Source organism: Lithobates pipiens, unplaced genomic scaffold (genome assembly GCF_037356315.1).
Source record: "Lithobates pipiens isolate NorthernLeopardFrog02 unplaced genomic scaffold, aLitPip1_a1.2 Scaffold_1, whole genome shotgun sequence".
Taxonomy (NCBI): domain Eukaryota; kingdom Metazoa; phylum Chordata; class Amphibia; order Anura; family Ranidae; genus Lithobates; species Lithobates pipiens.
In genome coordinates this window covers 114,054,922-114,080,380 of record NW_027507685.1, presented here as the reverse complement: position 1 = coordinate 114,080,380, position 25,459 = coordinate 114,054,922, and the positions used below count along the sequence as shown (strand labels likewise).

The 25,459-nt window shown below is 47.5% G+C and overlaps 1 long non-coding RNA gene across 1 annotated transcript in view; it reads left to right on the top strand.

Annotated features, from left to right (window-relative positions):
• The window catches only part of LOC143967209 (uncharacterized), an 87,883-nt gene that overhangs the window by 8,939 nt on the left and 53,485 nt on the right, over window positions 1-25,459 (top strand). Inside the window, exon 2 of the long non-coding RNA XR_013271633.1 lies at window positions 11,626-11,688. This is a non-coding gene — a long non-coding RNA (uncharacterized LOC143967209). The remainder of the gene's footprint in view (window positions 1-11,625; window positions 11,689-25,459) is intronic.

The window sequence follows — 25,459 nt, the reverse complement described above, 5'->3', positions numbered from 1 at the left end:
TCTCTGGGGACCCTGATGCAAGTGGGGGGCCTCTCTGGGGACCCTGATGCAAGTGGGGGGCCTCTCTGGGGACCCTGATGCAAGTGGGGGGCCTCTCTGGGGATATATATATCCACACACATTACTGTATAAGTGTATGACTTTCTTTACTACGCTGCTATGGGCTCCAGCCCCAGATCTTTTGAAGACCTAGCAAAGTGTGTGTGTGTGTGTGTGTGTGTGTGTGTGTGTGTGTGTGTGTGTGTGTGTGTTGTAACCTGGGGGACAGGTAGCAGGTACAAGGCTCCCTGGAATGAACAGTTGCTCAGGCACAGATACCAAATCCAGTGATGTAGTGACAAACAGTGCAGTGTTTATTTGTGTTATATATGAGTCCATATACAGGTGCTGTACAGTGTTCCTGAAAACAAATAAAGGACAAAAATAGCAAAACACAAATCCTAGCCATGTCTCGGCTCTAACTATACAATATGCAGCCCCTAACTACCAGGCTGAACAAGCCTACCGCTTGTCAGTCTCTACATAAGCTGCTTACCAGCTCTTACCAACCTTTTCCTCTTCACAGACCAACTTTGTCTGAATGTCCCAGGCAGAGAGCAAAGGCTGTCTGCTCAGGTGAGCTTAAATTAGCCTGGGAAAGAGGACCAAGACCTGAAATGGTTCATGGATCAGAGATTTCTGAATGTGTACGAGAGGAGCCTGGGAGACGTATAAACCCTGCACAGGACTTTTCCTGGCTCTCTCTGGGACTCTCTGCTACTATATATATATATATATATATATATATATATATATATATATATATATATATATATATATATATTGTACAGGATGCCATGTAGCACCTGTATTCGGGTTGTGGTCCCTTTAAGGAAATCCCGGTAGGCTTCAGGGGGTCACCCAAAAATGGGTGAGAAATTCCGGGGATAGTCTTTAGGAGAGGACTGACTTGCGGTCCTCTCTATATTAACCACTTGCCGACCGCCGCACGACGATGTACGTCGACAGAATGGCACGGGCAGGCATAAGGGCTTACATGTACGTCCTTGCCTGCCCGCGGGTCGGGGGCCCGATCGGGCCCCCGCCCGGTGCCTGCGGCGGTCGGTATTCGTTCGGGAGCGATCCCGGACGAGGGGACGGCCATTCATTCATGGCCACCCCCTCGCGATCGCTCCCGACGAATGAAAATGTCCCGTGACATCACTTCCTCTCCTGTAATGTAAACACAGGAGAGGAAGTGATGTATTCTCTCCTCCGTGTCGGTATTTTTCGTTCCGGCACCGAGGAGAGAGCATCGGTGAGTTGCACAAGCACTACACTACACAGTAGAACATGCCAGGCACATTCACACCCCCCCTTTACCCCCCGATCACCCCCCAATTACCCCTGCCCCCCCAGTCACAGTGACACCAATTGCTTTTTTTTTCTTTTTTTTTGCATTGGTGTCATTTGTGACTGTAATAACTGTTAGGGCAGTTAGGGTTAGCCCCCTTTAGTTCTAAGGTACCCCCCTAACCCCCCCAATAAAGGTTTAACCCCGTGATCACCCCCCGTCGCCAGTGTCACTAAGGCTGGGTTCACATTGCAGCGGTTTATGAGAACGGATGTGATTCGCACCGCACTGCAGTGCAAATCACATCCGATCTCTGTGCGATTCGAGTTCAGCCATACAGATAGTATGGCTGAATTCGTGTCGCACCCGCCGCAAACTCGCACGGGACCCTTTTTTTGGTCCGCAGCAGAATCGGATCGCATGGGTGTTCACACCATGCGATCCGAGTTTGCAGATCGCACTGCGATATGCGAACTGATCTGGGGGTGTCATTAACATTTCACTGACACTCCCAGCAGTTCGCATAGGGCAGTGTGAACTGCCGCCGGGAGGCATGTGATGCGGGAACCCGCCGCGCATTCGTGGCGTTCCCACATCTCTCCAGTGTGAACCCAGCCTAATAAGCGATCGTTTTTCTGATCACTGTATTAGTGTCACAGGTGACGCTAGTTAGGCAGGTAGGTATTTAGGTTCACCGCAGCTTTTTATAGCGCCAGGGACCCCCATATACTACCGCATAAAGCCCCCTGATTGCCCCCTAGTTAACCCTTTCACCAGTGATCACCATATAACTGTTACAGGTGACGCTGGTTGGTTAGTTATTTTTTTTATAGTTTCAGGGCACCCGCCATTTATTACCTAGTCTCACTAGTGTACCCCTAAATTTAGGGGTGTCTACTTTCCTAAATGGGGTCATTTGGGGGGGGTTTGTGCCATCTTGGCATTTTATGGCCTTCAAAACTGTAACGCCCTTAGAAAGCCTGAAGGCGGTGCTTGGTTTTCGGGGCCCCGTACGCGGCTAGGCTCCCAAAAAGTCCCACATATGTGGTATCCCCGTACTCAGGAGAAGCAGCAGAATTTATTTTGGGGTGTCATTTCACATATGCCCATGGCATGCGTGAGCAATATATCATTTAGTGACAACTTTGTGAAAAAAAAAAAAAAAAAAAGTTTGTAATTTTCCCGCAACTTGTGGCAAAATATAAAATATTCCATGGACTCAACATGCCTCTCAGCAAATAGCTTGGGGTGTCTACTTTCTAAAATGGGGTCATTTGTGGGGGTTTTGTGCCATCTTGGCATTTTATGGCCTTCAAAACTGTAATAGGTAGTGAGGAGTGAAGTCAAATATTTACGCCCTTAGAAAACCTGAAGGCGGTTCTTGGTTTTTCGGGGCCCCGTACGTGGCTAGGCTCCCAAAAAGTCCCACATATGTGGTATCCCCGTACTCAGGAGAAGCAGCAGAATTTATTTTGGGGTGTCATTTCACATATGCCCATAGCATGTGTGAGCAATATATCATTTAGTGACAACTTTGTGAAAAAAAAAAAAAAAAAAATTAAAGTTTGTAATTTTCCCGCAACTTGTGGCAAAATATAAAATATTCCATGGACTCAAAATGCCTCTCAGCAAATAGCTTGGGGTGTCTACTTTCTAAAATGGGGTCATTTATGGGGGTTTTGTGCCATCTTGGCATTTTATGGCCTTCAAAACTGTAATAGGTAGTGAGAAGTGAAATCAAAAATTTACGCCCTTAGAAAGCCTGAAGGCGGTGCTTGGTTTTCGGGGCCCCGTACGCGGCTAGGCTCCCAAAAAGTCCCACATATGTGGTATCCCCGTACTCAGGAGAAGCAGCAGAATTTATTTTGGGGTGTCATTTCACATATGCCCATAGCATGTGTGAGCAATATATCATTTAGTGACAACTTTGTGTAAAAAAAAAAAAAAAAAATTTTATTTTTTGTCATTATTCAATCGCTTGAGGCAAAAAAATAAAATATTCAATGGGCTCAACATGCCACTTATCAATTTCCTTAGGGGGTCTACTTTCCAAAATGGGGTCATTTGGGGGGGTTTTGTACTGCCCTGCCATTTTAGCACCTCAAGAAATGAGATAGGCAGTCGTAAACTAAAAGCTGCGTAAATTCCAGAAAACGTACCTTAGTTTGTAGATGTGACAACTTTTGCGCAAACCAATAAATATACAATTATTGACTTTTTTTTTACCAAAGACATGTGGCTGAATACATTTTGGCCTAAATGTATGACTAAAATTGAGTTTATTGGATTTTTCTAATAACAAAAAGTAGAAAATATCATTTGTTTTCAAAATTTGCGGTCTTTTTACGTTTATATCGCAAAAAATAAAAATCGCAGAGGCAATCAAATACCATCAAAAGAAAGCTCTATTTGTGGGAAGAAAAGGACGCAAATTTTGTTTGGGTACAACATTGCATGACCGCGCAATTACCAGTTAAAGCAGCGCAGTGCCAAATTGTAAAAAGACCTCTGGTCATTTACCAGCAAAATGGTCCGGTCTGAAGGTGGTTAAAAGAGAGATAGTTGGGACCCGGAATTTGGGGGGCTCTGAAGTGACATTTGGGTGGAAAAGTGCCTCCCTCCCTGACCACAGGGATTAGGCACCCAGGGGGTTAAAGGCCTCCAAGAAGACAGCTCATAAGACAGGAAGTAGTAGAGAGGTGGTGGTGAGGAGGAGTAGGAGATTAACAGGTTGCTGTGTTGCTGTCTTGCTGTCTTGGAGGCTACAAAGATTTTTATAAGGACTCTGAAAACTTTGGGGCAAAGACCCGACTACAGAACTGTAGGTTCTTTCTTTTCTTGTTCTTTTTGTGCTGAAGATAAGCGCACTTTAATTTAAGTTTTGATTTGTATGCTGAAGAAAAGCCTTATTTTGATTTAATTATAAATAAAAGTATTTTTGGTTTCACCTTTGACTGCGTTTGCAGCCGCAAAAAACTTTTAAAAACCAAAAAATTACATTTAAAAGAGACTGTGTAGAAATGGCATGTCTTGGGTGAAGTCAGCTCAGACGCTGCAAGCAGCAGGTAAAGACATGGAGGAGGTCATCAGGGCTTTGGCACAAGCCACCGTGACCCAGCAGCAAGCTTCAGCAGACGCAAACCGTTGCCATGAGGAAGCGATGGCTCAGCAGCAGCAGGCCCTGGCACAGGCCATAGCTGCAGAGCAGGAAAGCACACGGCTGCTAGCCGCCCAGTTTACATCTCAGCAGGAGTCCACTCAAGCACAGGTGGCTGCCTGTCAGGAGACAGTACAGCGGCTGGCTCAGGGACGAGAACAAGCGGCTGTCGCCGCTGGCAACCAGGTGTCTGTGAGGGCCAGCCATTTTTTACAAAAACTGACACCCAATGATGATGTAGAGGCCTTTCTCACCACCTTTGAGAGGATAGCGGAGAGAGGGGTGGCCCCATGACCAATGTGCCGGCATTCTCTCCCCTTTCCTCACCAGTGACCCGCAAAAGGCCAATTTTGGACTGGTACCTGCAGTCCCTACCAGATATCCTACAGCACTGGTTAAGCCATGGAGACCCTGCAACCGCTGACCAGCTGGTTGAGTTGGTTGAAAGGTACACCGTAGTGGAGGACCTGCTTGGGCCTGCCAAGCGTCGGGAACCCACACCAAGGGCAACCAAACCAGCCATAGCACCTAGGAGAGAAGCCCTGCCAGACATTGGGACCCGCAAAACTGCATTGTCTGCTGCAGAACCTCGAAGGGTGGTTCCTGTCCCAAGAATGGGAGACTGGCGATGTCAGTCCTGGGGACATACCCGGGCGCAATGCCCACTTCAGGAGGAACATATGGACTGCGGGAGTGGTCGGAGAAGCTCCTTCTATGTGCAAAGAGTCTGTGCCACTCATCTGGATCCAATTGCAGGACGGTTTGAGTGTGAAGTGTGGGTGAACCACCTTCCTGCCAGGGCACTACTGGACTCTGGTAGCATGGTAACACTTGTACGTGCCCGGGTGATTGGGAGATTTGGCCCTGTAAAAAAAACCCTACGTGTAGTGTGCATCCATGGCGACACCAAGGAGTACCCCTTGGTTTCGGTGACTCTGTCCTATGGCCATACCTCAGTGACACAAGAGGTCGGGGTAGTGAGAAGCTTAAGACATGACATTATAGTGGGGCGGGACTGTCCACTATTTTTTGAACTGTGGAGCCAGGTACAGATGGGGCTACCAGCACAGCCAGGAGAACTGGGGACACTGGGCCTGGAAGAGACAGGCCTGAAAACCCCACAACACACCCCACTGATACAGAGATACCGGTTACTGATAATGATATTGCAGAGAATGTTAAGTTAAAGGATGATTCTGTTTCAGGTTTCAAAACAGAGTTAACCTCTGAGGGGGAAGAAGTCTTCCCGTTACAGGTTATGCTGGGTGAGGACGACGAGGAGCTTTCCCCGCTGCAGTTCCCGGTTGAGGAGGGTGAAGGGAAAACATCCTCAAGGCCAGTGCACCCAGACCTGGATGTACCCAGGGGTGCGTTTGGCACCGCCCAGTTGCGGGATCCTACCTTGGTCAATGCCGAGAGCAGGTTTCTGTTGTGGATGGGGTCTCACAAATGCCAGGGGCATATCAGAGGTTTCCTCATTTTGCGTTGAAGGGGTACTTGCTTTATCGAGTGGCTGAAAGCCGCGGGGCAACTATAGAGCAGTTGCTGGTTCCCCAACCCTATAGGTGGATGCTACCTGATCTAGCCCAAAACGAAGCACTGGGAGGACACTTGGCGGCAGAGAAAACAGAGGCCAGGATAACCGACCGGTTTTACTGGCCAGGGGTGAAGGCTAAGGTTAAAAGATATTGTGCATCTTGTTCCGTTTGCCAGTTAACTGCCTCAGTGCCCCACTATAGAAGCCCTCTGGTACCCTTGCCAATTATTGAGGTTCCATTCGAGCGGATCGCTATGGATCTCGTGGGACCCCTGGTAAAGTCGGCAAGGGGGCACCAATATATATTAGTCATCCTACACTACGCAACCAGATATCCAGAAGCAGTTCCTTTGAGGAAAACTTCCTCTAAAGCCATTGCCCGGGAATTATTTCAAATGTTTTCACAAACTGGATTTCCCAAAGATATACTAACGGACCAGGGCACCCCTTTTATGTCTAAGGTGATGGTGGACTTGTGCAAACTGTTTCAGATTAAACAGTTGCAGACGTCCATCTATCACCCACAGACCGATGGCCTAGTTGAGAGGTTTAATAAAACTCTAAAGTCCATGCTAAAAAGAGTCGTCCAGAAAGACGGGAAGGATTGGGATATGTTACTCCCTGCCCTCTTGTTTGCCATGCGGGAGGTTTCACAAGCGTCCACAAGCTTCTCGCCATTTGAGCTAGTGTATGGGCGAAGGCCCCGGGGGTTGCTTGATCTGGTAAAGGAAACGCGGGAAAGTGTCCTCACCACACAAAACCGTGGTAGAGCATATCTCTTAAATGCGAGAGAGGGTGGCTAAGGTGATGCCGCTGGTGAGAGAGCACATGCAGAAGGCTCAGGTTGTCCAAAGAAGGGTGTATAACCAGTCTGCGAAAGTCAGACAGTTTCAAGTAGGAGACCGGGTGGCTGTCCTAATACCCACAGTGGAGAGCAAGTTCTTGGCCAAGTGGCAAGGTCTGTTTGAGCTAGAAGAAAAAGTGGGGGAGATAAACTACGAGGTACACCAGTCAGGGAAAAGAAAACCATACCATATCTATCACATAAATTTGTTGAACCCCTGGAGAGACAGAGAACAGGTATCTGCGGTGGTAGAGGTACAGTCAGGAGACCATGCAGGGATCGACCTGGTGCAGGTGGCTGCTACCTTAACTAGGCCCCAAACCCAGCAAGCAAAAGAGTTCCTTCAAAGAAATAGGGACATGTTTTCAGGGTTGCCGGGACTCACCAATGTCATCGAGCATGACATTGTAACTGAACCCAATGTAAAAATTTGGTTAAAGCCTTACCGTATCCCAGAAGCTCATAGAGTGGCAGTGTCTGAAGAGGTCAAAAGAATGCTTGAGCTTGATGTCATTGAGGAGTCACAGAGCGAGTGGTCGAGTCCAATCATGTTGGTACCCAAACCCAACGTCACTCTTCGCTTCTGCAATGACTTTAGAAAACTTAATGAAATCTCCAAGTTTGATGCTTATCCCATGCCACAGGTAAGCTAATTGAGAGGTTGGTTCCTGCCAGGTATATTACCATGCTGGACCTCACGAAAGGGTACTGGCAGATTCCCCTGACCAAGGAAGCTAGGGAGAAAACGGCCTTCTCTACCCCGGAAGGCCACTTCCAATACAGAAGAATGCCATTTGGTTTACACTCTGCCCCCGCTACATTCCAAAGGGCCATGGTCAAAACTTTGTGCCCACATCATTGGTACGCTTCTGTTTATTTGGATGACATAGTCTTCGGGAGTCTTATCTTCCCCGAGTTCAGGCAATCGTAGACTCCTTGAGAAGAGCAGGATTCACCATCAATCCAGAAAAATGTGCAATTGGGGTGGAGGAAGCCAAGTACCTAGGGTACATTGTGGGTAGAGGGCTGGTGAAGCCCCAAATGAGTACAGTAAAAGCCATACAGGACTGGCCCCATCCCCTAACCAAAAAGCAGGTCAGAGCGTTTTTGGGCATAGTTGGCTACTACCGGAGGTTTATCCCAAACTTTGCCACCATCGCTGCACCATTAACTGACCTGACCAAAGGCAGAAAGTCGGTGATGGTAAAGTGGAATGACGATGCCGAAAAAGCTTTTCAGAAGCTTAAGACGGCATTGGGCCAGGATCTGGTGCTCGTTGCTATGGACTTTACTAAGGATTTTGTAGTACAGACAGATGCTTCAAATGAAGGGTTAGGAGCAGTCCTGTCCCAAGTGATCAACGGGGAAGAGCATCCCATAGTTTTTCTAAGTAGGATAGCTGACGGCAGTGGAGAAAAACTACACGGTGGTGGAGCGGGAGTGTCTTGCCATTAAGTGGGCTTTGGACTCTTTGCGGTATCGCCTCCTAGGCAAAAGGTTTCGTCTGGTATCCGACCACGCCCCACTGATCTGGATGAGGCAAAATAAGCAAACTAATGCCAGGGTAACAAGGTGGTTCCTTTGTCTCCAGGAGTTCAATTTCGTGGTAGAGCACAGATCCGGGAGACAACATCAGAATGCCGATGCCCTCTCCCAGGTCCATTGTCCATTGTATGATGTCAAGTGGTGCCTCCAACACCTCTGCGTTGAGGCAGAGGGGGGGATATGTACAGGACGCCAAGGTTGGGTCCTGGACGGGTGCTATGTAGCACCTGTATTTGGGTTGTGGTCCATTTAAGGAAATCCCGGTAGGCTTCAAGGGGTCACCGAAAAATGGGTGAGAAATTCCGGAGATAGTCTTTAGGAGAGGACTGACTTGCGGTCCTCTCTATATTAAAAGAGAGATAGTTGGGACCCGGAATGTGGGGGACTCTGAAGTGACATTTGGGTGGGAAAGAGCCTCCCTCCCTGACCACAGGGATTCTGCACACAGGGGGTTAAAGGCCTCCAAGAAGACAGCTCATACAACAGGAAGTAATAGAGAAGTGGTGGTGAGGAGGAGTAGGAGATTAGCACCTATCTGAGGAGCTGTTTTGCTATCTTGGAGGCTACAAAAGATTGCTATAAGGACTCTGAAAACTTTGGGGCGAAGACGCAACTACAGAACTGTAGGTGCTTTCTTTTCTTGGTCTTTTTGTGCTGAAGATAAGCGGACTTTAATTTACGTTTTGATTTGTATGCTGAAGAAAAGCCTTATTTTGATTTAATTATAAATAAAAGTCTTTTTGGTTTCACCTTTGACCGGTTTATGCACTTGTTCCCGCGGAGCTACTATCCCCCAACTTTAATATATATATATATATATATATATATATATATATATATATATATATATATATATATATATATATATATATATATATATATATATATATATATATATATATATATATATATATATATATATATATATATATATACAGTGCCTTGCGAAAGTATTCAGCCCCCTTGAACTTTTCAACCTTTTGCCACATTTCAGGCTTCAAACATAAAGATATAAAATTTAAATTTTTTGTGAAGAATCACCAACAAGTGGGACACAATTGTGAAGTGGAACGAAATCTATTGGATATTTTAAACTTTTTTAGCAAATAAAAAACTGAAAAGTGGTGCGTGCAAAATTATTCGGCCCCTTTAATTTCAGTGCAGTAAACTCACTCCAGAAGTTCAGCGAGGATCTCTGAATTATCCAATGTTGTCCTAAATGACTGATGGTGATAAATAGAATCCACCTGTGTGTAATCAAGTCTCTGTATAAATGCACCTGCTCTGTGATAGTCTCAGGGTTCTGTTGAAAGCGTAGAGAGCATCATAAAGACCAAGGAACACACCAGGCAGGTCCGTAATACTGTTGTGGAGAAGTTTAAAGCCGGATTTGGATACAAAAAGATTTCCCAAGCTTTAAACATCCCAAGGAGCACTGTGCAAGCGATCATTTTGAAATGGAAGGAGTATCAGACCACTGCAAATCTACCAAGACCTGGCTGTCCCTCTAAACTTTCAGCTCAGACAAGAAGACTGATCAGAGATGCAGCCAAGAGGCCCATGATCACTCTGGATGAACTGCAGAGAACTACAGCTGCGGTGGGAGAGTCTGTCCATAGGACAACAATCAGTCGTACACTGCACAAATCTGGCCTTTATGGAAGAGTGGCAAGAAGAAAGCCATTTCTCAAAGATATCCATAAAAAGTCTCGTCACCTGGGAGACACACCAAACATGTGGAAGAAGGTGCTCTGGTCAGATGAAACCATAATCGAACTTTTTGCCCACAATGCAAAACGATATGTTTGGCGTAAAAGCAACACAGCTCATCACCCTCAACACACCATCCCCACTGTCAAACATGGTGGTGGCAGCATCATGGTTTGGCCCTGCTTTTCTTCAGCAGGGACAGGGAAGATGGTTAAAATTGAGGGGAAGATGGATGCAGCCAAATACAGGACCATTCTGGATGAAAACCTGTTGGAGTCTGCAAACGACCTGAAACTGGGACGGAGATTTATCTTCCAACAAGACAATGATCCCAAACATACAACAAAATCTACAAAGGAATGGTTCACAAATAAACGTATCCAGGTGTTTAAAATGGCCAAGTCAAAGTCCAGACCTGAATCCAATCGAGAATCTGTGGAAAAAGCTGAAAACTGCTGTTCACAAACGCTCTCCATCCAACCTCACTGAGCTTGAGTTGTTTTGCAAGGAAGAATGGGCAAGAATTTCAGTCTCTCGATGTGCAAAACTGATAGAGACATACCCCAAGCGACTTGCAGCTGTAATCGCAGCAAAAGGTGGCTCTACAAAGTATTAACGCAAGGGGGCCGAATAATTTTGCACGCCCCACTTTTCATTTTTTTATTAGTTAAAAAAGTTTCAAAAATCCAATAGATTTCGTTCCACTTCATAATTGTGTCCCACTTGTTGGTGATTCTTCACAAAAAATAAAATTTTTTAATCTTTGTTTGAAGCCTGAAATGTGGCAAAAGGTTGAAAAGTTCAAGGGGGCCGAATACTTTCGCAAGGCACTGTGTGTGTGTGTGTGTATGTGTATATATATATATATATATATATATATATATATATATATATATATATATACACACACATTCTATTTACATGGATACCTGTATAAAAGGTAAAGTGTGGGAAGGATTGGTGGAGGGTAATAGGAGACAGAATATGTTTTTGTTTCCAGATTTGCTGGCGATTTATTTATTTTTTCTCCAAGCTAAGTATTTTCAAGCCACATATAGTATATGACCCATATATAAATATTAGATATAATGGTCTCTGTGCTGACAAGGACGAGGTGTAAAGTGAAACTGTAAAAGGCCACACAGTATTAATGATTGAATAACGATTCATTGATGCCTTTAATTTCCAGTTAAACTAAACTAAATGCCAGTCGGCTGCGGCTTCCATCTTCTTTACAATGAAGTCTAATGGCAAACATAGAAATGTAACAATCGGACATATCTGACCCTGGAAGATGATTCAGAGCTGCCGATTGGGCATATTGCTGAGCTAATTTGAACAGATTTGCTAATTTCTTATTGGTACATGAATCTGGACATGGACAAATGTAGACTTTCTTCACACAGTGGCTGGGGGGTTTGGGGTGGTAAAACAGTTGAAAACCGTTGGTTGAGCTGCGGTGATAGTCTGTACATTCAACTCTTTTTTTTTTTTTCTAGGTGATAACACTTAACAGACCTTTTTCTGCCCTCAAGAATCTACTGCATGATCAAGCTATTCAGGTGCACAAAGTCAGCAGTTTAAAGATGTTGTATGTCCAGTTTGGTAAGGAGGAACTTGTGTCCTGCACAGGAGCCTTGACCTCAACCCAACCCTTCAATAGCAGGTCTTCTGATCCAACTTCAGTACCTGCCACTAACCTTATGGAACACCTTATGGGGTGAGGTCTTCTCATCCCAAAGGTGTTCAGTAGGTTTGAGATCATGGAGGAACTCAAGTGTCCTGCACAGTAACCGTGATCTCAACCCTACTGAACCCCCTTGGGATGAATTGGAATGTTGATGGTGAGCCAGGTTTTCTCATCAAGATAACACTCCAAAATCTTGCGGAACGTCTTCCCAGAAGAGTGGAAGCTGATAAAGCTGTAAAGGGTGCTGACAATATTATTGGCCATGGTGTGGAAGGAACTCAACTGTCCTGCACAAGAGTCATGACCTCATCCCTACTGAATACCTTTTGGATGAATTAGAATGCCAATGGTTAGCCAGGTCTTTTCATCCAACATCACTACCTGACCTCACAAATGGGGACAATTTCCCACAGATACCCTCCAAACTCTTGTGGAAAGGTTTCCCAGAAGAGTGGGAGATGCTATAGAGAAGCAATTCCGTATTAATGTTCATGGTGGGGGTGACTCAGTATTAGGCCATGAAGCGCAGACCGCTATATAATAGGGGTGCAACGGATCAAAAAACTTACGGATCGGATCGTTCCTCAGATCAGAGTCATGGATTGGATCATTTTTAGGATCAGCATATAATAATTTAATTTGCAAAAACCTCTGAAAATTCCACCACCATATAGTCCCCACTGTAATATCCACAATCTCCCCCACTGTAATATTGGCAGGGTATGGCAGAGTATTGCAGGGTATTGCAGAGTATTGGCAGGGTATGGAGGGATGGCTGCTTCCATCCAATCTCTCCCCTCTACTGTATAGATTAGTACAGAGAGGGGAGAGCGGAACCGGCGTCATGACATGACACCGGTTTGTTTACAAGTGATCGCTCCATCGGACCAATCACATTGTAAACGGCCTGGGTGTAGAAATATGGGCGCCGCTTTGGAGCTAGGCCGAAGCCACGGCCTTGCCTAAGGCCGAGACCGCAGAGCGCGGCATATGCCAAGCCGGGTGACCCGTTCGAATCACGGATCGGTGACGACCCGTTGCACCCCTACTATATAATAATGGTCATGATGGGGGCAACTCAATAGTGATGGCCATAAAGGGTAGATAACTCCATATTAGCAACACAAAGGCCATATGTTGCGTGCTGGAAAAGTCAGGGTATCCATGAGAAACCAGTAGATAAATTGGAGGATGATGAATAAACAAATGAAATTTGCTTCTATATAAACCATGAAGTAACATTTATGTGGCCACAGATAAAGCACACAGTCCAGATAAAAATACAGTAATGCGTGAGTGACACCGTGTCATTTAAAAAGTAAAAGCCCCTATTCGCAGCCATGAAGAGTAGACCATTCCATAACAATCATCATCATGGGGATGACTGACTCAATATTAATGGGCATGAAGGGTAGACAACTCCATATTCATAGCCATGACGAGTAGACAACTAAATATTTTAGCCATGGTGGGGAATGGGAATCTATATTGTTGACCATGTAGGGTAGACAAATCAATAATCATGGCTATGCGGAGTAGACAACACCATATTAATGATCATAAAGCGAAGACCACTCCATATTATTGGCCACGAAGGGTAGACAACGCCCTATTAATGGCTATGTAGGGTAGGCAATTCCATATTAGTAGCCATGAAGGGTAGACAACGCCATATTAATGGTCTTGGTGTGGACGACACCATATTAATGGCCATGAAGTGTAGACAAGTCCATATTATTGGCCATGATGGGTAGGCAATTCCATGTTAGTAGCCACAAAGGATAGACTATGCCATATTTATGGTAACGGTGGGGATAACTCAGTAATGTCCATGAAGGGTAGACAATTCCATATTAATGTCCATGAAGGGTAGACAACTCCATATTAATGGTCATGAAGGGTAGACAACTCCATGTTAATGGTCATGAAGGGTAGACAACTCCATGTTAATGGTCATGAAGGGTAGACAACTCCATGTTAATGGTCATGAAGGGTAGACAACTCCATGTTAATGGTCATGAAGGGTAGACAACTCCATGTTAATGGTCATGAAGGGTAGACAACTCCATGTTAATGGTCATGAAGGGTAGACAACTCCATGTTAATGGTCATGAAGGGTAGACAACTCCATGTTAATGGTCATGAAGGGTAGACAACTCCATGTTAATGGTCATGAAGGGTAGACAACTCCATGTTAATGGTCATGAAGGGTAGACAACTCCATGTTAATGGTCATGAAGGGTAGACAACTCCATGTTAATGGTCATGAAGGGTAGACAACTCCATGTTAATGGTCATGAAGGGTAGACAACTCCATGTTAATGGTCATGAAGGGTAGACAAATCCATGTTAATGGTCATGAAGGGTAGACCAATCCATGTTAATGGTCATGAAGGATAGACAACTCCATATTAGCTCCTTGGTGCTGGCCGCAGGCAAATATGCCACCTCTCGGCAGCCAGGCCTTGGCACCGAGCGGCTCCTTATTTGCGTGCATTCGTGCAAACAGCGCTGTGCCAAGAGCGTGCTCCCGACAGTTGCTGGGTGGCTGACGAATTTCCAATCGTGACAGCCAATCACTACGATTGTAAGACCCTAAGCCCCGCCCGACCTCCCAGCATGTAAAACCCCTTAAAGGGCTGGCATACCATGGCCATTAAGGGTCATGGTGGAGACGACTCAATAGTAATGGCCATGAAGAGTAGACAACTCCATATTAATGGTTATGGTGGGGTCAACTAAACATTAATGGCCATGAAGTGTAGACACATCCATATTATTGGCCATGAAGGGTAGGCAATTTCATATCAGTAGCCACAAAGGATAAACGATGCCATATTAATGATAATGGTTGAGATAACTCAATAATGTCCATGAAGGGTACACAACTCCGTATTAATGGTCATGAAGGGTAGACAACTCCATGTTAACTCCTTGGTGCTGGCCGCAGGCAAATATGGCACTTCTCGGTGGCCAGGCCTTGGTGCTGAACGGCTCCTTATTTGCGTGCATTTGCGCAAACAGCATGCTCCTGACAGTTGCTGGGCAGCTGACGAATTTTCTAATTGTGACAGCCATTCACGGCGGTTGCATGACCCTAAGCCCCGCCCCACCTCCCAGCATGTAAAACCCCTTAAAGGGCTGGCAGACCATGGCCATTAAGGGTCATGGTGGTGATGACTCAATAGTAATGGCCATGAAGAGTAGACAACTCCATATTAATGGTTATGGTGGGGCCAACTCAAAAATAATGGCCATGAAGCGTAGATAACTCCATAATAATGGCCATGAATGGTAGACAACGCCATAGTAATAGCCATGAAGGTTAGACCACTCCACATTAATGGTCATGCTGGGGGCGACTCAACATTAATTGCCATGAATGGTAGACTGCTTCATATTAATAGCCATGAAGGGTAGACCCCTTGATATTAGTAGCCATGAAGGGTAGACCACTCTATATTAATGGTTGTAGTGGGGACAACTCCAAATTAATAGGCTTGAAGGGTAGACGACTCTGTAGTAATGGTCATGAAGGTTAGGTGGCTTCATATTAATGGTCATGAAGGGTAGACAACTCAATATTAATGGTTATGGTAGGGACGACTCAATATTAATGGCCATGAAGGGTAGACAACTCCTTTGTAATGGCCATGGTAGGGGGATAGGGATCCATATTAATGGCTGTGGGGAGCAACTCTATATTAGTGGCCATTGTTCTGGATGGGCTGTCCCAACAACATCATATAGGTCTTGTGCCACGTACACACGTAGCAGACTATCCGGCGGACTTAGTATGGCGGACTTCCCGCCGGACTGTCCGCCGGACCTTCCGAACTAGCTACTTGCCCACACACGGCACTTTTTCAGCAGACTAATATGGCGTACTAAGTCCGCCGGACTATCCGCCGTACTTTTGAAATGAACGGACTCGCCCACACATGCGGAGGAAAGTCCGCTCATTTTGAGCACGTCTCCAGGTAGCTGGGGCCAGCGAAGGAGGCGTCACTGGCCCCGTCACCTGGTATGGACTTAAAGGGGAATCCCTACGCCGAAAAATCTGCGTGGGGGTCCCCCCTAAGTCCACATCAGACCCTTATCCGAGCACGCTACCCGGCCAGCTAGGAAAGGGGGTGGGGACGAGCGCCCCCCCCCCCTCCTGAGCCGTATCAGGCCACGTGCCCTCAACATGGGGGGGTGCCTTGGGGAAGGGGGGGCGCGGCCCCCCCCACCCCAAAGCACCTTGTCCCCATGTTGATGAGGACAAGGGCCTCTTCCCGACAACCCTGGCCGTTGGTTGTCGGGGTCTGCGGGTGGGGGGCTTATCGGAATCTGGGAGCCCCCTTTAATAAGGGGGCCCCCGGATACCGGCCCCCCACCCTATGTGAATGAGTATGGGGTACAATGTACCCCTACCCATTCACCTGTGAAAAAAAGAAACACAACACACAAGGGTTAAAATAGTTTATTGCACAGCTCCGAGGGTCTTCTGTCCATCTTCGGGGGTCTTCTCGCCGGACTCCCCTATCTTCTGCTAGCTCTTTTGCTAGCGGAGGAGTCCTGCTTTCTTCTTCTTCACCGCCGCCCTCTTCTTCCGACTTCGGGGGTCTTGTCCCCATCTTCGGTTCTTCTTGCTGGGCCACCGCGCCTTCTTCTAGCTCTTTTACAGGCGGTGGCCTGGTCTTCTGTCGCCGTCTTCTGTTCTTCTCTTCTTCTCTTCAGATGTTGCCTCGTCGCATCCTCCGCTCACAATGGCAGGGACGCAGCGCGCAGCGACTTATATAGGGACATCACCGGATGATGTCCCCGCCTATTATGATGTCACAGTCCCAGCATCCTCTGGGTCTGTAAAAGAGCTAGAAGAAGGCACGGTGGCCCGGCAAGAAGAACCGAAGAGGGGGACAAGACCCCCGAAGTCGGAAGAAGAGGGCGGCGAAGAAGAAAGCCAGGCTCCTCCGCTAGCAAAAGAGCTAGCAGAAGATAGCGGAAGAGTCCGGCGAGAAGACCCCCGAAGAGGGACAGAAGACTCCCGGAGCTGTGCAATAAACTATTTTAACCCTTGTGTGTTGTGTTTTTTTTTCTTTTTTTCACAGGTGAATGGGTAGGGGTACATTGTACCCCATACTCATTCACATAGGGTGGGGGGCCGGTATCCGGGGGCTCCCTTATTAAAGGGGGCTCCCGGATTCCGATAAACCCCCCGCCAGCAGACCCCGACAACCAACGGCCAGGGTTGTCGGGAAGAGGCCCTAGTCCTCATCAACATGGGGACAAGGTGTTTTGGGGTGTTGAGGGCACGCGGCCTGGTACGGCTCAGGAGGGGGGGGGCTCGTCCCCACCCCCTTTCCTGGCCAGCCGGGTAGCGTGCTCGGACAAGGGTCTGATGTGGACCTAGGGGGGACCCCCACGCCGATTTTTTTCAGCGTAGGGATTCCCCTTTAAGTCCATACCAGGTGATGCTGGCCCCGGCTACCTGGAGACGCGCTCAAAATGAGCAGACTTTTCTCCGGGCGGGAAAAGTCTGTTCATTTCAAAAGTACAGCGGACTGGCACACACACGGCCAGATTTATTGGAGTGCAAAAATACTTTCTAAGTCCGCCGTACTTTTGGGTAAAAAAAGTCCGCCGTAGCCCACACACGGGGGGATTGTCCGACGGACTTGAGTATTAGCCATATACGTATAGTATAATATATGGATCATTGCAGCCTTCCATACAACCTGATGTTACTGGAGTCAGAATACCAAAAAAGATACATTTTGGTTAACAAGTCGACCACACTATCGAAAAACCCTCATAATATTTTTTTAACATATTTCTAATTCATACAAAAATTGCCAATCAGGAAGCACAAAAACCCAGCACCTGACGTGACAGTTGGCACCAACCAACCACATATTGTGGAATTTTCCTTCTCGGTCCAGGACCTGCAGAGTTCTGAATCTCTCTAGATCCCACTGGTCTGATCTGTTCACCACCGATGGTGATTGCAGAGATGGAGGGTGACTACAATCTGCACTTGTCCTAATACTGCAAGCAAAGTCTTTTCGGAGGAGGAATGACCTAATAATACCCTGTTCTTATATATGGATCTGCGGAGACACACAATTTTCCCTAATCCCTCTTATTTTCTTATTTTGAGCAAGTACAAGTCATCCTGCTCTACTCTGAGCAAACTAATTATAGCCGGAGAGGAGGAGCATGCTGGCCCAGCTGTGCAATATGTGAGTGACAATGGTAAAACACCGAGCCATCGGACAGATACAGCTCTGGAGGAAGGAAATCCTTGTATACAATGTAGCCAGTGAGGATGATTTACTAAGATAAACCCTCGAAGGGATTGGATTGGAGCGAATGTGCACAATGGTGATCGAAGAACCTCTTCTAGCTGGTTGCACCCTGGCCTCCTAGTTTGCTGTCTGTGTTGAACTTCCAAATGATGTTGTATACCGAATAGTAATTAAACTTCTGCGCATGCGCACACAGATCTACTCATGTGCACCACTTTACTTCTCTGGGTATGCTTCACGGAGGCTTTTTATAAAATGAAAGGCTGGTAGAGTCTAAAAACAAAAATGTAATATATATTCAGGGGTCTGCTGCCAGTGGAGCAAACTGGAGTGACCACATCAAAACAAGTCTATCCTCCACTGCAGCTTAGAAACGTTGCCCTGTGTGAGTTGGTTGCTAGGACAATGGCTGTGCCTGTACCATAGCAACCAATGACTCTGTCAGGCCCAGCTGCCTCCATCTTAGCAACCAGTTATGCTGTCTGGCTCATCTGCCTGCATTCTATAAATCAATTATACTGTCCAACCCAGCTGCCTGCATGCTAGCAACCAATGATCCTATCAGGCCCAGCCGCCTACATCTTCGCAACCAATGACTCTGTGTTATCCAGCCAACGGCATCCTAATAACCAATGACAGTCACACAGCATTTTTAGTTGCCAGGATGCTGGTGACTAGGCTACAGTGTAATTGGTTGCGGTGCCAGTGTCCTAGAAACAGCAACTAGTGATGCTGTGGCCCGGTTGCCTGCATCCTGTCAACCAATGATACTGCCCAGCAACTTGTATGCTAGCAACCAAATGATGCTATCAGGACCAGCTGCCTGCATCCTATCAACCAATGCTGCTATCAACCAGTCATGCTGTCTGCCCCAGCTGTCTGCATCCTAGCAACCAATGATTCTATCAGGCCCAGCTGCCTACATCCTAGCAACCAATGGCACTGCATTATCCAGCCGATGGCATCCTAACAGCCAATGATGCACAGTTTCGTAGCATTTGAAGTTGCTAGGACGTTGGTCGCCAGGCTAGAGTGTCATTGGTTGCTGTGCCAGTGTCCTAGCAAAAGCAACTAGTGACACAGGATGCAGACAGCTGGGCTACAATCGACCAATGATACCGTCCAGCCCAGCTGCCTGCATCCTAGCAACCAATGATGCTGTCCAGCCTAGCCCCCTGCATCCTAGGAACCAAAGACACTGTGTGGTCTAGCAGTCACCATCCTAACAACCAATGATGCACAGTCTCACAGCATTTTAAGTTTCTAGGAAGCTGGTGGCCAGGCTACAGTGCCATTGGTTGCGGTGGCAGTGTCCTGTCCTAGCAAGAGCAACTAGTAATGCTGTGGCCCAGCTGCCTGCATCCTATCAACCAATGATGCTGTCCAGCAACTGCCTGCTACTTAGCAACCAGTGGTGCTGTCTGGCCCAGCCGCAGGAAGTGGGAGACTAGTCAGGATTGAGGGAAAGATGAATGCAGCAATGTACAGAGACATCCTTGATGAAAACCTTTTCCAGAACGCTCTGGACCTCAGACTGGGGCGAAGGTTCATCTTCCAAACAGGACAACGACCCTAAGCACACAGCCAAGATGATAAAGGAGTGGCTTCGGGACAACTCTGTGAATGTCCTTAAGTGGCCCAGCCAGAGCCCAGACTTAAACCCAATTGAACATCTCTGGAAAGATCTAAAAAATGGCTGTGCACCGACGCTCCCTATCTAACCTGATGGAGCTTTAGAGCTCCTACAAAGAAGAATGGGAGAAACTGCCCAAAAATAGATGTTCTAAGCTTGTAGCATCATACTCAACAAGACTTGAGGCTGTAATTGGTGCCAAAGGAGCTTCACCAAAGTATTGAGCAAAGACTGTGATACTTATGTACATGGGAGGAGCCTTGACACTTATGTACATGGGATGAGTCTGTGATACTTATGTACATGGGAGGAGCCTTGACACTTATGTACATGGGATGAGTCTGTGATACTTATGTACGTGGGAGGAGCCTGTGATACTTATGTACGTGGGAGGAGCCTGTGATACTTATGTACATGGGAGGAGTCTGTGATACTTATGTACATGGGAGGAGCCTGTGATACTTATGTACATGGGAGGAGCCTGTGATACTTATGTACATGGGAGGAGCCTGTGATACTTATGTACATGGGAGGAGTCTGTGATACTTATGTGGGAGGAATCTGTGATACTTATGTACATGGGAGGAGCCTGTGATAATTATGTACATGGGCGGAGCCTGTGATACTTATGTACGTGGGAGGAGCCTGTGATACTTATGTACATGGGAGGAGCATGTGATACTTATGTACGTGGGAGGAGCCTCTGATATTTATGTACGTGGGAGGAGCCTGTGATGCTTGTGTACATGGGAGGAGCCTGATGGGAGGCGCCTGTGATACGTATGTACATTGGAGGAGTCAGTGATACTTATGTACGTGGGAGGAGCCTGTGATACTTATGTACATGGGAGGAGTCTCTGATACTTATGTACGTGGGAGGAGCCTGTGATACTTATGTACCTGGGAGGAGCCTGTGAAACATATGTACAGTGGAGGAGTCAGTGATACTTATGTACATGGGAGGAGCCTGTGATACTTATGTACATGGGAGGAGCCTGTGATACTTATGTACATGGGAGGAGTCTGTGATACTTATGTGGGAGGAATCTGTGATACTTATGTACATGGGAGGAGCCTGTGATAATTATGTACATGGGCGGAGCCTGTGATACTTATGTACGTGGGAGGAGCCTGTGATACTTATGTACATGGGAGGAGCATGTGATACTTATGTACGTGGGAGGAGCCTCTGATATTTATGTACGTGGGAGGAGCCTGTGATGCTTGTGTACATGGGAGGAGCCTGATGGGAGGCGCCTGTGATACGTATGTACATTGGAGGAGTCAGTGATACTTATGTACGTGGGAGGAGCCTGTGATACTTATGTACATGGGAGGAGTCTCTGATACTTATGTACGTGGGAGGAGCCTGTGATACTTATGTACCTGGGAGGAGCCTGTGAAACATATGTACAGTGGAGGAGTCAGTGATACTTATGTACATGGGAGGAGCCTGTGATACTTATGTACATGGGAGGAGCCTGTGATACTTATGTACATGGGAGGAGTCTGTGATACTTATGTGGGAGGAATCTGTGATACTTATGTACATGGGAGGAGCCTGTGATAATTATGTACATGGGCGGAGCCTGTGATACTTATGTACGTGGGAGGAGCCTGTGATACTTATGTACATGGGAGGAGCATGTGATACTTATGTACGTGGGAGGAGCCTCTGATATTTATGTACGTGGGAGGAGCCTGTGATGCTTGTGTACATGGGAGGAGCCTGATGGGAGGCGCCTGTGATACGTATGTACATTGGAGGAGTCAGTGATACTTATGTACGTGGGAGGAGCCTGTGATACTTATGTACATGGGAGGAGTCTCTGATACTTATGTACGTGGGAGGAGCCTGTGATACTTATGTACCTGGGAGGAGCCTGTGAAACATATGTACAGTGGAGGAGTCAGTGATACTTATGTACATGGGAGGAGCCTGTGATACTTATGTACATGGGAGGAGCCTGTGATACTTATGTACATGGGAGGAGTCTGTGATACTTATGTGGGAGGAATCTGTGATACTTATGTACATGGGAGGAGCCTGTGATAATTATGTACATGGGCGGAGCCTGTGATACTTATGTACGTGGGAGGAGCCTGTGATACTTATGTACATGGGAGGAGCATGTGATACTTATGTACGTGGGAGGAGCCTCTGATATTTATGTACGTGGGAGGAGCCTGTGATGCTTGTGTACATGGGAGGAGCCTGATGGGAGGCGCCTGTGATACGTATGTACATTGGAGGAGTCAGTGATACTTATGTACGTGGGAGGAGCCTGTGATACTTATGTACATGGGAGGAGTCTCTGATACTTATGTACGTGGGAGGAGCCTGTGATACTTATGTACCTGGGAGGAGCCTGTGAAACATATGTACAGTGGAGGAGTCAGTGATACTTATGTACATGGGAGGAGCCTGTGATACTTTTTTTTTTTTTGTTAACAGAAACGTTTTTATTGGTCTCAAAACGGATACAGCAATACATCACAGCATGTTTTTTCAACATAAATTACAGCTTAACAAGCGTTGGCTAAAGTACAAAAGGAAAACTCACAAACCAGCAGGGCAAAACCATTCAGCAGCTGGTATCATATAGATAAATTCAGCAGTCATATTCTGCAGAGCCCCTCCCCCCCCCACCTAATCCAGTATCCATAGGGGTCAGCGTTTAAGTGTGGCTGTTAGAAAGTTCCAGACCACGGAACCCGGCAGATATTCGGACTTCCACCCTCAAGGGGGGGGGGGGGGGAAAACTGAGGACTATTCCAGTAGGAGCGGACAGGTTAACGCCTCACTCCCGCACCCAACAACCCCAGATCTTGGTAAACTTCTTTGGGCATTTACGACTCATATAAGTAAGCTTATATAACGGAAGGGCAGAGTCTATTAAGGCCTTCCAATGGGATATACTAGGTGGGTCCGACTTCTTCCACTGCATAAGGATAGCCTTGCGGGCATAAAAGGCTGTATAAAACACAAACAACTGTCTATGTATGTTCGGTGCCACCCTGTCACACACACCCAATAGTAAGACCACCGGATCCAGACCCACCGAGAGGTCCCCAACCTCGTTGATCTCCCGCACCACCTCCTCCCAAAATCGTTGTATAACCGGGCACTCCCACACCACGTGCAAAAAAGAGCCCACTGCAGTAGTACACTTCGGGCATCTATCCGGGTGTCCCGGGTAAATTCTAGCCAGGCGTTGTGGGGTATAGTATGCCCTGTGAATAAATTTTAACTGTATGAACCTGTCCTTAGCCGAGATCATCAGTGGCAGGTATTGTTGTATACCTTCCTCCCAATCATCAGTCGCCAGGGTGGGGAGGTCCCCCAACCATTTCTGGAAGAGGCCAGCTCCCCCCCCCCCCCCCCGGGCGACTCTACCGAAATCCTAAGGTAAAGAGATGAGAGAACCCGATCCACCTCCGGGGCCAAGAGAAATCTCTCAACATTGTTGGAGTGTAGGCTCACTCCTGCAGGAAATTGTGCTCTTAGGGCATGGCGTAATTGTATATAACGAAAAATCATTCTGGAGGGGAATTGACAGTCTTCTCTAAGGGAATCAAAGGAGATAAGGGAGCCCCCAGGCATCACCTGCTGTAGGGTAGTGACACCATATCTAGTCCATAGAGCAGGATCGGGGACCGACCTGGAGATGCTTCAGTCGTGGATTCCCCCATAATGGAGTATGTGGCGACAGTGCGGCGGGCGGATTCAATCGAGCCGCAACCTGAGCCCAGACCCGAAGCGTGGTTCGCATAGGGGTAGTGACCTCAGGGCGAGCCCTCGGCCCCCTGTATACTAATGTACTCAATTCATCATGGGAGCCCAAAACCGCCGCCTCCAAATTGACAGAAGGGTTAGAGCGGATATGCCTGAACCACCACTGCACTGTGACCAGTACCGCCGCCCAGTAGTATTCTTTTAAGCAGGGAAGGGCCAGGCCTCCACGAGACAGGGGTAGTTGGAGAGTAGCCTGCGCTATCCTCGGGGTCGCCCCAGCCCAAACGAAGGTAGACACCACCTGATCTATCTTTTTGAAAAAGGAATTTGGGATCGGAACTGGGGTATTACGAAAAACATATAGAAATTTCGGGAGAAACGTCATCTTAAGCAGATTGACCCTCCCCACTGGAGTGAGGGGCAAGGCCTTCCACACTTGACACTTAGCCATCAGGTTCTGGAGGACTGGATAGACATTGTCTGTTAGGTACTCCTTGAAACCCCGCTGAACCTCTATGCCCAGGTAGCGAAATTTATCTACCGTCCGCAATGATGTATGGGCGGACACGACCAGGGGAGCAGGGGACAGGGGAAACAGTATAGACTTGTCCCAATTGATACGCACACCCGAGAGGGAGCCAAATTCATCTATGAGCCCGAGGGCCGTGTCCAATGCCGAGGAAGCATCCGGAAGATAAAGGAGAGTGTCGTCCGCATAGAGCGAAATCTTTTCACACACCGGTCCCACCCACAACCCTCCTAACTCCACGGAGTCACGCAACAGCACCGCCAGGGGTTCAATGGCCAGAGCAAACAGGCCCGGGGAAAGAGGGCACCCCTGTCTAGTACCCCTACCCAATGAGAAGCCGTCAGATAGTAGCCCGTCAGTGCGCACCCTAGCAGTGGGAGCCCTATAGAGCAATTTAACCCAGGAGATAAATCGGGGTCCAAAGTTAAACCTCTCCAGGACTTTCCAAAGGAACTGCCACTCAACCCAGTCAAACGCCTTTTCGGCGTCTAAAGAGGCGACGACCTTCTGCGAATCCCCAGCGGCAGCCAGGGAAATGTGAGTATACAAACGCCTGAGGTTTATGTCGGTGCCTTTACCCGGCATAAACCCCGTTTGATCACCTTGAATCAGTGTTAGAATGACCGAATTGAGTCGGGTAGCCAGAATTTTAGTGACAATTTTTGCATCTACATTGAGTAGTGGTATAGGCCGGTATGAGGAGCACAGACCCGGGTCCTTGCCAGGTTTAGGAATCACCACAATGATCGCCTCGGACATCGTAGCCGGTAGCTCCCCCTCCCGCAGCATGGAGAGCAAGAGGGCGTGTAGCTGGGGCACCACCGTTTCAGCGTTAGTTTTATAAAACTCCGTGGGAATCCCATCCGGGCCCGGGGTCTTCGCCGACTGGAGCGTAGCCACCGCCGTCTGTACCTCCTTAAGTGAAATGGGGGCATCCAATCTAATACGGTCCGCCTCAGAGAGCTCCGAAAGGGCCATACGGTTCAGAAAGTCCTCCAGTGCCTCAGGGGCGGCCGTGGCCCTAGATGTGTACAAGGCCTGATAGTAGTTTGCAAATCGAGCATTAATTAGCTGTGGGTTGGAAATCAGCTCTCCCTGCTCCCCCCTAATATGAGCGATATGGGAGGCGTTCGATCGCTCCCTGGCCAACCAAGCCAGTAGTCGACCCGTCCGCTCACCCTGCTCAAATATGCGCTGGGATTGGTTGAGAAGGATTTTCCTAGTAGCGTCTGTGCGGAGCAACGAGATTTCCCTATGTGCCCTCAGGAGATCCGCATAGGTCGCCCCATCTCCCCCCTGCACATAGCTAGTCCCTCCGCCATCTCCAATGCCAGTCTAGTGTCCTTCCTAGCTCTGGCAATGGACATTTGATACTGCCCTCTAACAAAAGCTTTAAACGCGTCCCACAGTATAGGCGGCCTAGCTGTGTCGTTGTTATGTCCCCAGAAGGTCCCC